The sequence below is a fragment of the Lingula anatina genome, chromosome 7 (genome assembly GCF_051362555.1).
Source record: "Lingula anatina isolate TDL-2025a chromosome 7, LinAna3.0, whole genome shotgun sequence".
Classification (NCBI taxonomy): domain Eukaryota; kingdom Metazoa; phylum Brachiopoda; class Lingulata; order Lingulida; family Lingulidae; genus Lingula; species Lingula anatina.
Genome location: NC_141773.1, coordinates 21,662,001 through 21,678,981, shown reverse-complemented (window position 1 = coordinate 21,678,981; position 16,981 = coordinate 21,662,001). Strand labels below are relative to the sequence as shown.

Sequence of the window (16,981 nt, the reverse complement as noted above, 5' to 3'; positions counted from 1 at the left end):
GCCTTATCGACTTTGAACACTTCTTTATGCCAATTCATATGTGCTATAAATGACTTTTTGTGAAAGGGGCTATATTTTTATTCAATAGCCTCACTGATGTTAAAGGGCATCATTGATTTGTATACGCAGCTTTTCAGTGAAAAAAATTCTACCTAGGTGACGGTAATACAAACACCCTTTTGTGTTCTGCGCGCTGTCGTTTGTAAAGAAGAAAATCCATTGTTTTTGTAACCTTCATATCAATATAGCAGTAACGGTGAGGGGTTTCTCTCAGAGTCACCATTATATTACTTGAGGATCAAGGCGTTTTAGCTTTGCACAATTTTTAAAAGTGGTTTCTTTTTTGGTGAATAGTTAATAATGTCCGAGGATGTGGTAGCTTCAGTTACTCCATTTGCTTGCTGTCTTGCAGGGCGCTTCACGGAATCTTGCTTGGGAAGATTTAGAACATTTGTCTTTATTGTGGTCTTAATTGTGAAGATAACTGATTTGGCATTTAATATTCTACTTATGCTTGAAACTATGAACGAATTAGAAGAAATAGATAGATATATGTCTGCAGACAACACAAATCATAAAACTAAAACCTGGAGCACGAACTTGGGGACTACTACTGCTTGGAATGCGAACGTTACTTGGAACACAACTTGGAATACGAACACTACTTGGAACGCAACTTGGGCCGCGAGCACTACTTGGAGGACAACCACGGAAACGAGCACTACTTGGAGGACAACCTCGGAAACGAGCACTGCTTGGGACACAACTTTGGACACGAACGCTACTTGGAACGCAACTAGAGGCACGGACACTACTGGGATTAACACAAACTCAGACACGAGCACTATTTGGCATCCATTTTGGGACCCGGACATGAACAGAACATACTGCAATTTTGTCATTGATTACGATATCTCCGAGCCAGTTGACCTTCTCAAGACACTGCTCATAGCATTCCAGGTTTACATAGGAGCGGCAGTATTTCTTTTAGTCTTTTACATAATAGCATGGAGTGTAGTAACCTGCAATTCGAGCGACGATTCAATTAAAATGACAATGTTTTCAGCAATGGGAATATTCCAAGTTTACCTGGCATTGGCCTATGACATCCCCATGAATACAATGGCCATAGAGATGCAATGGCTGCATGGAGGAGAATTCGGCATTGAGTAAGTACTAAGGGTTGCTCTGTGGACACCATAATGGTTTAGGGACAGCTAGAAATTTGTCCTTATGAAAAACGGTACCAGCAACAGCTTGTGTAACGAAACGGAGAGTCCTACCTACGGTTCGGCGGACTCTATATATGTTTTAAAATTGACAGGCCCGGACTCTGTATCACACCGGACTCTCAGTTCCATCACACCAGCGTGTCTCAACCTTTTATTAGGACTGTTTAACTTGTAAATAAAACACGCACGTTGATAGGCGTACCCTCAGCAAAATGTTCGACTTCCCGCACATTGTTTTTGCATATGCCCTATACGGGAACAAGGTTAACTCCCGCAAACTTTGCATATTTTCCGCACGCATCTGGCACACTTGTGGCAAGCTTCCGATACATCTTCTGCACAATGAACACATCTGTGTACCACGAAAGTGGTACACACGTGTTGCTCATGTCTCATTTTGCTTAGGGTGCTACTTTCATCTTCATCAAATATGTTGTATAAATATTTTCCAAGATAAAGGAGTTATTTTCATCATTTCAGTTCATGGTTTACAGTTTTAACTTAAAAGATGCCGGTTTTCTATTTCAGCTGTTGGATGTGTTCCAAGGATTCAAATTGCTCGGACGTGGAGCCTCTAAGCCTTGTTAGTCCGCTGAAGATCTTCTCAGATGATCAAAACGAGAGAGCAGCGGCCGAACTGTGGTTAACGCTCGGACTATCGTCTCTTTCCACGTTCATAGACCTGATCTCTGTAACAAACCCGTATTTTGTAAGCGTAACTTTATATTATTTTTTATGCTGTGCAAGTGGCAGCAACGATGCAGCCGGGAGGTATTTCTTGACAGCTTATTACGCTTTTTGGGGGATTTTAGCAGGAGTTCATGTTCAAATGACAAATCTTACTCTTCTGGATCGTCACCTACTACCTCAGGGTGATTATCCGTGGGAGTTTAAATCAACCATTACGATATTGATGGTGATATCTTTCGTTGCCTCATATATGGATTGTCTTCTTACTTTCTTCGGTTGTTGTCGGTGGTGTGACGGCAGTAAGGGCTCTTTGACAAGAAGAATAGCATATCCATTATTTATCTGGAATTTGGTCTTCTTCGCCATGAACATAGCAAAAACTACACTCCCAATATCTCACCCTAAAGAGAGCTACATTACAGTTGTTGCAATTGGAGGTGGATTTATATTATTTTGGATGGGTCTTATATCAATACTACTGATTTTTCTATGTTGTGATATGGATGATGCCATTAGATCGTTGGGACGTTTGGTTCAAGTCGACGACTCTTCAAATCGAGTACACCCATAATTAAACTAATGTCGGTATTAAACAGATGTAACAACGGACGCATGGAATGAAGCGAGAAGTTCAAACACAAGGAAAGCACCAGGCACTGTTAATGTGGTCGGAGACAGGACGTGACGCGACCAGTAGCATAATGATATTCAATGACTGATTACGAGTAGATTTCTATACTTAATTTGTAAACGAGAGGACTAAACATGAAAACGTGTATACCCATACATACAGTACGAAGAAAAGATAAATTGCGTACATGAAGTTTTACACAGTGAATAGACTGTTCCAAACAGATACTGTACAAGTGCATGTACATGTATTTAAAAAAACAAAAAGTATTTTGCTTATTAATTCGGTTTTAGATAAAACATGTTTGCTGCCTATTTCGTATGTTTGATACATTGGGTGACAATGATTAACCAGTGTGAGGAAAAACGTTTCCCTGTGCACTAAATGATGCTGTGGCTCATTATGATTTTAAAAATGTAGACATTGGTTGCATTGTTGTTATTTGAACGATAAATGGTTTTCTATAGCTACCAATTGATGCAAATAATCTAATTTATTCAATATATATATATATATATATATATATATATTCAATGGCATTAAAGTGGCATATAACTTTAATCAATAATGTGATTTTTAAGATTTGAACTTAACTGATGCTTTTCTTATCATGGCAAGAGACGGAGAAGAGGGCCTTTCCCTAATGTGACCTTGACCTTAGGCACCTTACATGTAGTATGTTATAGTTTCCAGGCACATGAAATTGCTGGCCCTCAACCGTGTGCAAGTAAATTAATAATAATGAAGATGATCAGACTTGGTAAAAACTTTTCTTTTTTGTCAATTTAACACCTATTTTGAGGTGAGGGAGCAAACGGTATGGGGCGTAACTCATCCCTGAACGAAAATTGTCAAAGTTGACCAGGGGAGTAAAGGTTACAATCCCGTGCCGTCATTTTGGTTTAAATGTACATGTACGTGTTATCGAATTATGAGCCCCTAATTACAATTTTCATTACCCAATGCATTATTTTTCTTTATCAACGAGAAAATCTTAAGTAAGACTTTGAAGAAAATTCGCTGGCGGGGTTTTGGAGTAATAAATGGTGTCATTAAATAAGCGTTAAAACGGTGATCGTGGGTCCTCAGGTAAAAGAGAAATTTGAGAAACCGATTTTTCAGTTTTTGCCCCAAAATCGCTATTATGACGCCACCCGTAAGATGACATGTGTAACTGTTTATTAATTTAGTCTCTGAACACTGAAGATATATTTATTACCCGAAAGAAGGTGTGTATGGCAGTAAATAAGGAGTTTTGGGCAAAGGGTGACAATATCCTTAAGGTATTATATTTCAAAGATTCTTCTTTCATTTGATTTGCTTTTACTCATTACGATATATATACGAGACCGACAAGAGGTCGACTCGAAAACCTAGGAATATTACACCACTCTTTTAAATATCAACATGATCATTCCTGATCTTTTTTTAAAAATATATTTGCCTATTTTATCACGAGATTTACCATACCTTTCTCCTTGTGTTTCAGAGTTTATTCTGAATGACAAAAGATTGGTATTTCTTTATGATACAACTAAAAAAAAACTTCCCGAGTATTTTCGTCACGTGGGCCATAAAAATATGCGAGAGTAAGAATTTAGCAAGGAAACATTCGAAATCCGGGATACGATACGTTTTAAGATCACCTTTCCCCATCCAATAGGCTTATTTACTCAATAACCGAAGGTAGATCCGTTTCATTTCATCAATTGCTCAAAAGTTACCACTCCATTATATTTTGAGATGAATCAGATGAGGTCATTTTAAACCCAAAACAGACTTTGCGGCAGCTGTGTCTTCCAAACCTTTAGTTCCAATCCGACTGTAGTCCTACCCTCTACCAGGCCCGCAAAAAATATGGGTACCCTTCTCTATCGCTACCCTGGGATTTTGCGCGCAGATGGCATTAGTACCCGCTCTTTAGGTAGTTACTACAGGTGATTCCTAAGTTAGCTTTAATCTGAAATTACAAGTAATACAAAAGGGGCTATTTTTATCTGTCACAAAAGAGCAAGTGATTAAATTCAGATCAATAAACTGCCTTGTTTGTTGTCAGGGGGGCTTAATTAACAATGCATAATTAAGTGACAATTCCTGAGCAGTTATGCAAACGATTACCATCGACGTCAGCACAGGGTCACAGTTAGAAGATTGACCATATTTAGCCAGATATATTATCTGTGAATATCTATGGAAAAATCAACCTGTGGCACTAGAGGCTACCGCAGTCCCCTTGTATTCCTCATACCTCTTTGATGCCGCTCAGAATGAGTTATGTCGATTTAGCTTGTGAGCACTAACTCCACGGGGACTCTCGCTGAGACCAATCAAATTAACAGGCAAGCACACCTCCTATTGTTTCCAACGCAATTGCATAATCACCAACATCTTAAAGATGAGGTCCATGTGTAAGATTAGTGTGTGCACTTAACATGTTTTACCCACTTATCATCTTTAAATAAAGTTTATTTTTAATATTATTTTTTACTGTAACATCTCTATATTCTACTCAAGGAAATTTTCATACATTGGGTGTCAGGCTTTGGAAGTATAAGCAAAGAATGAATATTCTGAACATCTGTCTTGGTTGGCGAAACGGTAAAACCTAACAGTAGTTTAGTTTTTGATAGTTCACAATATGTATAGTGAACACATTGGTACAAAAACACCATTTTCATTGGAGTAAATAAGCTGGGGTTGTTGTGTTGGTTGTATATAGAGTCTTATAAAACCCAGTGTGGCTTTTTTGTCCAGGTATTCAGTAGTGTATAAGCTGTTTTTAAGACTTTCTGAATGAAAAATTGCCAGTACATGTAAGCTATGTTACATCCTAGCAAACCCAATATCTGAACTATTTCTAATATGTTTTTAAGTAAGAGATATCCTAATATAGGTCCCAAACTCCTTTGTATAACGGCGTCAGCGCGTTGTTGGATCTTAATTTTCATTAAAATAGTTAATGAATAGTATGTACTTTATTCATCAACCACGCTGTACTGAATGGTGTCTGCTGGCCCATCCTCATATTTAGGTCTAAGCGCTCAAATTATTTGAAAAATCCTTGCTCTCCCTTTGGCCGAACTCAAGTTCTCTTTAATTTGTTTATAAAAGAAAATTATGCATTAATATTAACTCCGTACCGTCATCTGCATGACCTATTAATATTCTTGGATATCTCAAGAAGTTATAATGAGAAGGAGTAGAAACGGGACATCAATTATCTCTCTCGTCCAATCAGATCGCAGCATTCTTTTCAAAGCGGCGTCCTTTGAAATTCGATCCTCGTAACTGGTCTAATCCTCCGCTCGCCTCCGCGTGACTCAAGACGGAGAAGCTGAACCAGTGCGTATACGTCTTGATTTATTCATGTTTAATGCGAATATTTGGAAGTTATACTTAGAAAAACGCCAAGTCGAGCGATATAAAGGTGAGTGAGAGTTGATAATCTGCTTTGAGCATTGTTTTATGTTCATACGGTGGCTGTCAGTCAAATTTGTCAGTGCAGAAAGCAGCGTTAGTTCGAAGATCTGAGGCCGATTCAGCGGGACCTCCATGTTTAGGACTTTTTTCTTCTTAAGTGCGTGATGTATGCACATAATTTATGTTTTTCTGGTTAGTTAAGCACGTGCATCATTACAATACATCCCTTTAGTATTAAATGAGTCAATCCTTTAGATGAAAAACATCGTTTCAAATAGACAACTTTTCATCCTATTTTTTCAAAATGGCGGGTCCCTAAATTGGTTAGAGACAGTTGGGTGACAGTTTGGGACAATTTTTGGTAATTTAAACGTGGTGTATGCAGATAATTTATGTTTTTCTGGTTAGTTAAGCACGTGCATCATTACAATACATCCCTTTAGTATTAAATGAGTCAATCCTTTAGATGAAAAACATCGTTTCAAATAGACAACTTTTCATCCTATTTTTTCAAAATGGCGGGTCCCTAAATTGGTTAGAGACAGTTGGGTGACAGTTTGGGACAATTTTTGCTAATTTTAACGTGGTGTAAGCACATAATTTATGTTTTTCTGGTTAGTTAAGCACGTGCACCATTACAATATAACATTGTGATATAAAATGAATCAATCCTTTAGATGAAAAACATCATTTCAAATAAACAACTTTTCATGGGACTTTTTCAAAATGGTGGGTCCAAAATTTGATGACAGGGAACTCTCGGAATTTTTTTCAATTTTTCATTGCAATATGATGTTTGCAGAGTTTCGTTTAGGATATAGAGTTATATTTTATAATGAATTCCGCACTTACTCATTTCAGGTTGAAGAGAATGCAGGTGAAAGATCTTTAGTTTTGCTGGCAGATGTACATGTAGCCATAATTGAACAGTCAAAATGATTGTTTCCAGCAGCAACTTGATGAGGCACAAGGCTCTGTTTTCTTACCACCACTAATATTAAACTATAGTGCACAAGAGGTGCAAGTTTTAAAAGGGAATTTAGTGGTCCAAGTTTTAAAAGGGAATTTAGTGGTCCAAGTTTTAAAAGGGAATTTAGTGTTCACTGGCTAATTGTCTAAAGTATAAAATAAAATAATCACCACATCAAAATAAAAACTAACCATTTTTGTATTGCTTTAATCACTGTTGGGTGTAACAATATTGATATATTTTCATTGCTGGTACTTTGTTTTAGATAATATACAAGTTGCTCGAATGTTGAAATAAAGCAATATCAATCAATAAAAATATTTCTTTGTTTTTTTCTTCTAATTAATTTAAACTATCAGTCTACTATTTGTTGGCCTCATGTAATAGACAAAGATATAAACAAAAATATGTATTGATGAAATTTCATTTAGAATCATACTAAGTGCAATAACTTATTTACATTTCCCCAATTTTCCTGTTTAAGCTTTACCTGGTATATAAGCAATAATGTGCCAAAAAAGAAAGAAACGAGGCTGGCATACGGAAATTGCAAGTACTACTGTTTTGTGTACACGGCTGTGAATTGAATGTGTCATTCCTAGATGAAGGTAAATTTCCTTTACACGCCTTTACACGACAAAAATAATTTAAAATAAATATGAGACTTCTACAGGTGCAAATTTTAGCGTTGAAGGTGGGTTTGTGAAATTGTTCTCATACATTCTTGATGTGAAACTAAATTTTGTATAACTGATCGGCTCTAGATCAAATGAAGGTGTATCTTGCATAATTTGAGTTTTATTTCCCGAAATGGTTGCATCCAGGCTTGAAATCTCTCTCTACACCTTTCTGTAATCCCACCATGTTTTCTCTGTGAGATTATTAGAGACTTCGCGAGGCTTTATCCCAATTGGCTGAAGCAACCCACGTGAATGGTCTTTTGAATATGTATTAGGCACAAGCTTTCCCTAAGACCACAAGCTGGGTAATTATTAGGATTAAGCCCGTTACGAGGATAGGATGAAAGGAAACCCCTTGTTTCTACTCCTTCTCATTATAACTTCTTGGATATCTGCACGTCCACGATACTGGGCAACAACAATGGATTATCATCTTTAAAGGTCTTTTAAAATATCCCTATGCGTTGGATTACAGTAGGGTGCTTTCAAGTGAAAGGGAATGGATTTATTATAACAAACGATTTTGTGTTTCTAAACATTGCTCTGTATTTTAAACTTTTTAATTCTTAGCAAGACCATGGACTACATGCAGTTTTTCGGCTTTACCCGAATACTTTAAAGTTAAGGGAAGGTGGGCCAGACAATAAAACTGATTATACATTGACTGCGCCTTAGCCAGCATCCCCGCTGAGATAGATCGATCCTGCTAGTACTATAACTTCTATTCTGAAGACAGCCTAAGGGGGCGTTCCCGTAATAACTCTATCGCGCTAGCTGGAACGATCTTATTACTCGGGGTTTCTCGCTAAATTGCATTCTGTTTAAACGCCTTAAACGTCTGGCACACCACTTGAAACTTAAAGTACTTGGGTAAGTCGGGAAAACTTTGTGTTTCATGATGTCGTTCATGTTGCTTTGCGTGGGCGTGCCTGAAAATTAAACAGATTACATTTAATCCGCTTTAGCGAGAATCCCCGCTGAGATAGATCGATCTTGCTAGCGCGATAAGGGTTATAGGAACACAGTCTTAGTTTCATGTTTAAATTAACCGACTTTAATTTTCTTTTGTATTTATGATGGGTTTAGGATATCTAAATCAACATGATGGCCTTATGTATGCATATGGTAACCTTTATTTTCAACAGGGATTAACAACGATGATCAGGTCTATGGTGATATTAAGATTAGGATTAACTGGCGTTGCTAAGGAAATCAGAAAACAAAACTAAGATGAAAGAAATGCTTTATACAGACTGCCTTATAGATTTTGTGTGCTGTTTTATGTCAACTTATACGTGCCATGAATGATCTTTTTGTTCAATAGGCTATTTTCTTTCAATAACCTCAGTAGTGTCAAAGGACATCACAGATTTGTCTACGCAGCTTTTCAGTGAAACATTCAACCTCGGTGACGGCAAACAAACACCTTTTTGTGTAGGCTGCGCGCTGTCGTTTGTAAAGAAGAAAAGCCGTAATGCCTTTGTTACCTTCATATTAAAATAGCAGTAACGGTATGGGAGGCGCTTTCAGTCATTTTATATTACTTGAGGATCAAGGCAGTATAGATTTGCACAAGTTTGAGCCGTAGTTTCGTTTTTGATGAGCCACTGAATTAAGCTACAGGGGTATATGTAACTACAGTATGTCCGATGACCTGTTAGCAATTGCTCCAGTTGCTTGTTGTTGCATAGGATGCGTCTCCGAGTGTTGCTTGGATTCCTGTCGGACTATCGTGTTTATTGTGGTCGTGGGGGTGAAGATAGCCGATTTGGTGTTCAATATTCTGATCTTGATTGAAACTATGGACGAATTAAATACTGTAAATGCATATATGTCAACAGACAGTAACAGTTCTGACACTGATGACTGGCAAGCAAACTGAAATACAAGTTTTGAAACTGATATCTGGAATACAGGCCAGAACACTACTTGGAACACTACTTGGAATACGACAAATAATCGGACATATTGTATATTTGACATTGATTACGATATATCCGAGAAAGTAGATCTTCTCGACACCCTGCTCACAACATATAAGATTTATATCGGCATCGCAGGGTTTATACTATTGGTCTACATGACGATGTGGTTGTTAATAGCCTGCAAATTTAAGAAAAATAAAGGTATAGGTAATATGTGGAAAGCATTGGGCAAATTCCAGATCTACCTAGCATTGGCCTACGATATCCCCATGAATACAATAGCCATAGAACTGCAGTGGGTGAAAGGAGGTTCAAGCGGCATTGAGTGAGTACTGGGGTACACTGAAGAGAGGGAGGGGGTTTAGTGAGTACTGGGGGGGGGTTGCACTGGGGGTACACTGAAGAGTGGAAGGGGGTTTAGGTCTAGGTCGCAGGTTTGTCAGAGAAAATACAATACAGACATCACAGATATGATCCACTATGATGGCCACATTCAGAACAGTGGACTAACTAGTCTGAGTCCAAACATGTCGACCCACTACAAAGCTTGCCGTCTAATCCGCTAATAGACGCTGAATAGATTCCCCGTGGGGAAGTATTCAAGTGGGTTGGCCATATTTGACCTTCGGACTTAATTGTTAGTCCACTGTTCTGAATGAGGTCTATGGCAACCACAATAATATTGTCCCTATTTTAAGTACTTACAAGTACCACGCCACCGAAAAAGGCTTTTTTTTACTTGGGTTGTTCTACTTCAAGTGCAATGTACACATAGCAAATGTTAGAAAACCCTCAAGCCTAGATTACATTTGAAAAGCGATGCCTGTACGCATTTTTATTGTCTTTTTATTCATAACCATTGGAATATTTAGTATCACATGCTAGCATTTTATCTAACAGTTGCTACTTGTAACCAGCGTTAATGTTGATTGCAATTCGTTTAAGTCAGCTCCTTGGTGAATATGGTTTTGAACAAACCCTCAACAAGAAAACATATACCTATGCTTATGTCACTCAGACAGTTGATATGCTTGGTTCCCATATGTGTATATGTTACTTATCACCTGTACATTTATGAAATGAGCTGCGCTTTAAGTGTAAGATTTAAAACACACCTAATGTACATAAATTACTTCCTATTAAGCGTATCTGGGATTAAGGGATATGTATTTCCTACATCCTAGTGTACCACGGATTTTCTTTGTCCGAATCACAACAAAAAAGAAGGCAACAAAGAATAACAGTTGTTCCAGATTTGGCCAAACAATGCCACTTTCATTATACATGTATAATCCAACTTGTCTAATTATTTTAACAATGTAACACATATAGTCTGTATTAAATCTTATGGCATTAGGGATAATAATATATATATATATAATTCAATAAGACTCATCATCCCTAAATTTACGAGTCACCAAAAGTTATTATTTACGGACAATTTTGCACAAATTTCGTATGAGGGTTGCAAAGAAGCCATAATTTTGGCTACATGTACATATGTATGAGCCCAAGCGCACTAGGCAAGGAAGACCCCACAATGGAAAGCCAGGGAAAAGTAGGGAAATAGTAAAATGTCATTACGCCCGCAAGACTCAAATAGAAGCTCATCTATTAAAATGACGTAAATGGTAAACAACACGACTGCCCTCAGAAGGCAAACTGTAATGAAGCAGTGATGACCGACTGAGAAATAATATGGACAAAAGTCAGCAATTTTAAGCTCTGGATTTTTAAGACAAAATTATAATAATAGGCTAAACCAATAGATGAATGCAATGTCGACAAAAATGCTATAATTTTAATTGATTAAAATCAACTCCTGACGAGAATCAGAAATCGGGGCTCCAAGTTATGGAGGAATTAAAAAAACGCTTAAACATAGATTAATGGCTTTTTTGTTACCCATTTTGCCACAAGAGTTATGGAAAACATATTAAGTATCAGTTTTTCTCTTTAATTAGCGTGTTTTCGCTTTGATTAGCGTGTCAATTTCATTATTTCAATTCACGTCTAGCAATTTTCTATTTCAGCTGTTGGTTGTGTTCCAAGGATCCAACTTGCTCGGACTTAGAGCCTCTACGCCTTGTTAGTCCCTTGAAGCTCCTTTCAGACAACCAACAAGAAAGAACGGCAGCAGATTTGTGGTTAAGTCTCGGAATATCGTCGCTGTCTACGCTTTTTGAAATGATGACTTTAGCAAAGCCATACTTTTTTAGCACATCTTCATGTTACTTATTATGTTGCGTAAATGATAAAGGCGATACACCTGGCAAATGCTGCGTTTTATGGTATTTATTTGCTGGAATTTTCGCAGGGATTCATGTTCAAATGACAAATATACTTCTTTTGTATTTCCACCTGTTGCCGCAGGGGGACTTCCCCTGGCAGTTTCAGTATACAGTTGCTGTTGTGTTGGCAGTGGCTTTTAGTTGCGTCACTGGGGATTTCTTTCTGACATGCTGTGGGTCCTGCTGTTGGTGTTGGTGCTGCAAGGATTCCTCCTCTCCTTCTTACACAAAAGCATTAGCATACTTTTTTTTCGTTTTAAGTTTTATTTTAATGGGCGTGGAGTTATTTAAAATATTGTTTCCCCTTAATCACCCCAAAGACAGTTACATTATGATCATGGTAGTTGGAGGTGCTTTTGTACTTACTTGTATCATGTTGTTATTGTTAGTACTTGCCGGCTCGTGTAGCGATTCAGAGACATGCATGTCATATGTGGATCTACTTGTTAACTATGAAACAGCTTTTAATAAAGTGGGTCCACTCTTAGAGTCTCAAAACCAAGAGAGCTGCTAAAATGGTGTTTTCTTGATTGGAAAACGTACAAAATTGGAAGTAAATTTGAACATTCATAGGTAGGCCTGCATACGAATCAGTTATGAGAGATGGAGAGAGAAATGACGTTCTGATACCTTTTAGTGCAAAATGTACGACCGCACTGCCCTGGATATCATTATATTTAGTTTTAGTTAAATAACCGTGTTAATGTATTGGTAAAGACTGTATTGACATGCTTTAGAAAATGTACATAAATATATACATGTATTTGAGAGCATTTTTTTTGTGTGTGTTGCATAGACTAATGAATTTGATTTCCTGACCGGTAAACCATCACATTTTTGCCAGAAAACCCTAGATAAGCATAATTAAGATCTTTACCGTCTTGGTAATAATCAAGTGTACATATTGTCCGTGTACCATTTGAGGATTAAGATTACACTTTGAATTTAGCGCTAAAATACAATAGACGAGTGTGATAATTACAGGGTAGTAAAACGATTGTAAGCGGAATATGGTGACTGGCCTAATCCTCCAGTCTAATGGGTTGAAACGCCCCTTTTGAGTACTTATGTTAACAATCTGTCTCCCGTAGCGAACTGTCCCTTTGTTCAATAGCCTTTAGTGTCACGAGATGGTACCCAATAACAATGTTGTAAACTCAGCTTACGCAAGATAAAACCGGCCACTTGCATGCAAAATTTCAAATGTTTCTATTCAGCCGTTGCTGTAATACGGACATTTTTTGGACAGAACCATGTTTCGTCAAAGCCAAGCTGTGAACAGCCCAATGAGCACTACTCAAATTAGTCGCTGCCTATGACTACATACTTATCCATTCAAATATCTTATATGAGATTTGAGTTTTTTAAGGATCAGTTTTACCTGGGCATACTTTTGAAGCTGTCATATTCCATATTTAATCTCAAGTCTGAATCTCTCATATTGCTAATTGCATGTATAGTCAATTTAGAGAAAATGTGGGAAATAAAAGTTGACGTGTTTTGAAAGTTATGTTCTTTGTTAGTTTCTAATGCCGATTATATTTCAAATTGAAAATTTGTGACAATTTTTAAGATCGCGCCTCCTAAGCCCTTATATTAATCGTAGACTGCATTTCACAATCCCGGCCAGGTATTATTCAGAGGGTTTACGCTGACTGTGAGGTAGCATAAAATGTAATGTTTAATTTGAACATGGAAGCAGCACAAACCATGAATGGGATCTGTTTGAATAAATGTTTTAAAATCCTAAAAAAGAATTTTCTCGACCTGGCCTTTGGGTTACTCATGAGTAATTGCACACCACTGGTTACAAAGTTATCGCACAGGGCTAATGCATCAGTTTGATGCCACAATTCAATGTCAATGAAATAGATAAATAAAGATATACAGATGGAAAGAAAGTAGGAGAAAAAACGAAAGAAAGATAAAAAGATAGCAAGACAGACACAAAGAAAAAAAACGTAAAGAAATTCGAACGGCACACAGATCAAATGCTATCTAAGCCTAAAACCTGGGTCACAATGGGGCGTATTCTAGACCAATTACTAACTGGGCTAGACTGGGATCTGGCTTGTGACATATATATATTCTATCATTTTGGACTTAGAACTATAAGAGTGTCGCCCCTATTTTGCCGTTTAATATTTTAGCGGTTGACAAAAAGATGAAAGGTGTTTTTTTCTTACTCGTTCCATCACAATCGTGTACAGACCAGCTTCATATTTGAAATAGCTTAATGAAATTTACCAAGCTTAAAGAAAACACGAGACGGTTAACTTAATTACTAAAAGTTTTCATGATTTGTCATAAGAGTGATCATAATGCTAATAATAAACAGCTGATCTGTGCGCTTGAGAAACATTAAAATTGATTGCCTGTCCGCAAGGGAAAACAATAAATCTACCTGTAGGTCACGTGGTCTGTGACGCAATAATTGATGAATAGGACCTAAACCACAAGCTAATTTGCCCCTCTGAAGTTGGAACGGAATGTTAAACGAAGTTGGGCAATTTGAGACACAGTCTCAACAAACTGGTTGAATTATTTCCTCGAAGAATAGATAACGCCATCCGAGTTTGTGGCAGCTTCACGTTAATCTATGTGTGTGATTGTATTCTTTAGGGCATAGCTTTACCTTTGGAAGGCTATTGTATTCCTATTCAAGTCATGATTCCGTTGACATGACTTTTACTTCCCCCTATAAATTTTCGATATTTTACCAAAATTATTATTGTTCACCGGAAAAAAATCCAAAGAGAAGAAAATCTCCAAATACGCAGTTATTGAAAATAAAAAATGATATTGATAAAACAATATTGAGCTGGTTTAATAATGCATAAAGAAATCGCAAATGCAGTGATATCCAGTCAAACTGGTTCGTCTATACCCCCTCAGCACCCCTTCCTCTTCCTAAGACACATGTCACCCCTAGACACGAAGTCAAACGAGTTAATTTTCTAAAGGCGCCTTTTGGCGGACAATTGAAGGGGCATACAAACCGATGAAATGAAGAGTGCTATTATAGTTGTTCAGATGATATAAGAACGGTGTCTAAAATTGGTCAACTTAAATAATCATCATCCTTAGATGTGTATATTTTTCGTCAAAACACGATTTCAACTTCTTTTTTCGTCCGTTTTTCGCGTTCAGTTTTACACTCTGCTGTCTTCGAAAACGGTTCATTCACTGCGCACGTACCTTTTACATGTACTACAAATACTATCAGTACTTCCAAACCAGTGTGGCCATGGTATATCATTGGACGTTGTCTCAGTGCAACGTTTAACATCTTATTTACCGCTGTTGACATGTCATTGGCCTCTCTATAATAATATTACTTTTACTCGTGCAAGTGTCGTACTGCATTCTTCTTTTTGTCCCTGTTATGTGCTTATAAGTTTTTTCTTCGCATCGTCCGTTGCATCTTGGACACTCGTAATTTTGTCCATGGTTGCATTGACTTGTTAAATCAAGGCAGTCAGGTGGTACGCTTGCTCACTCGGCCTTCACTCAGCCCGTTCATTAATATGCTAGCATCTTAGTCACGTGACATGCAATGTTCGTTACAATGGTGGGATGTACATGCAATGTTTAGTCCTTTATTTCTACGTACTGGAAGCGTGTAAGACTTAAAATTTAAAATAGATATTGTTTATTTGGAGTATTTGATGCTGTGAAAGTTCTGTTATTGTAAATAATTTCCAACTTAAACTGCTTTGTTTGCCCGTTTAACTAATGTCTATGTTAACCCGATGTAAGAGACATCTATTGGTATGCAATAAATTTAAGTCAAGGCTGTAGGTTATGGCAACAAATGGAGACCTTAATGGTGCGCACATCATGTATTTATTTATTTATTTATTTATTTATTTATTTATTTATTTTTGTACAACTGCGTCAGCGCGTTGTTGGATCTTAATTCTCATTTACAGAGCTACTGAACAGTATGTGCTTTATTCATCAACCACGCGATACTGAATGGTTTCTGCTGGCCCATCCGCATATTAAGGTGCAGGTGCTCAAATTAATTGGAAATGTATCAGTGTACTTCTTTGAGCTTCAATCGACTTAAGCGATGTACACCTTGCTAACCCGTTGGCCGAACTAAAGTTCTCTTTAATTTGTTTACAGAAGAATAATGTGCATTGTCTTTAACTCCTTACAGTCATGATGGTTAAAATTAATCCTCCAAACATGGCAACCTTTCTGTTCAACAGGGATTTACTACGATGAACAGATTTAGACTGGTATTAAAATTAGGCTACTCTGATGTTGCTGGGTGAATCAAAATACAAAATTAAAGATGAAAGGTTTTGTCGGCCTCAGCAATTTTGTATACTATTTTGTGTCAATGTATATGCACCATGAATAAATTTTTGTTCAAAAGTTTATTCTCTTTATTCAATAACCGCACTAGTGTTAAAGGGCATCATGGCTTTGCATACGTAGCTTTTCAGTGAAAAATATTCAACCTAGACAGAACAAACACATTTTGTTTGTAGGCTGCGCGCTGTCGTTTGTAAAGAAGAAAAGTCGCAATGTTTTTGTTACTTCATTTTAAAAAGCAGTAACGGTGCTGGGGGCGCTTTCAGTCACTGTTCATTACATAAGATTTGCAAGAACTGGCACAATTCTGAGCTGTAATTTCCTTTTTTTATTAACAGCTAATTATGTCGGAGGATGTGGTAGCTGCAGTTACTCCACTTGCTTGCTGTTTCATTGGGCGCTGTACAGAGACTTGTTTGGGAAGATTTAGAGCATCCGTGTTTATTGTGGTCTTGCTTGTGAAGATAACTGATTTGATATTTAATATTCTACTCATGCTTGAAACTATGAACGAAGTAGAAGAAATAGATAGATATATGTCGACAGGCATTGCAAATTATAAAACAAAGAACTCGAACACTAACGGGAACGGTACTTGGTACACAACGGATGATAGGACATATTGTTCTTTTGACATTGATTTCGATATATCCGAGAAAGTGGACCTTCTCAAGACACTGCTCATAGCATTCCAGGTTTACATCGGAGTGGCAGGGTTTCTTTTAATATTTTACTTATCTTCATGGAGTGTAGTAAACTGTGTGTTGAATGATGAAGCGAGTAAAAACACCATATTAAAAACATTGGGAAATTTCC

The 16,981-nt window shown here is 37.3% G+C and overlaps 1 long non-coding RNA gene across 1 annotated transcript; it reads left to right on the top strand.

Moving 5' to 3' along the window:
- The first annotated feature begins 8,943 nt into the window (after nt 1-8,943).
- On the top strand, nt 8,944-13,345 carry LOC106156746 (uncharacterized). Its single transcript, XR_015335334.1, has 2 exons — nt 8,944-9,873; nt 11,582-13,345. It is a non-coding gene; the product is annotated as an uncharacterized LOC106156746 (long non-coding RNA).
- The last annotated feature ends 3,636 nt before the right edge of the window (nt 13,346-16,981 follow it).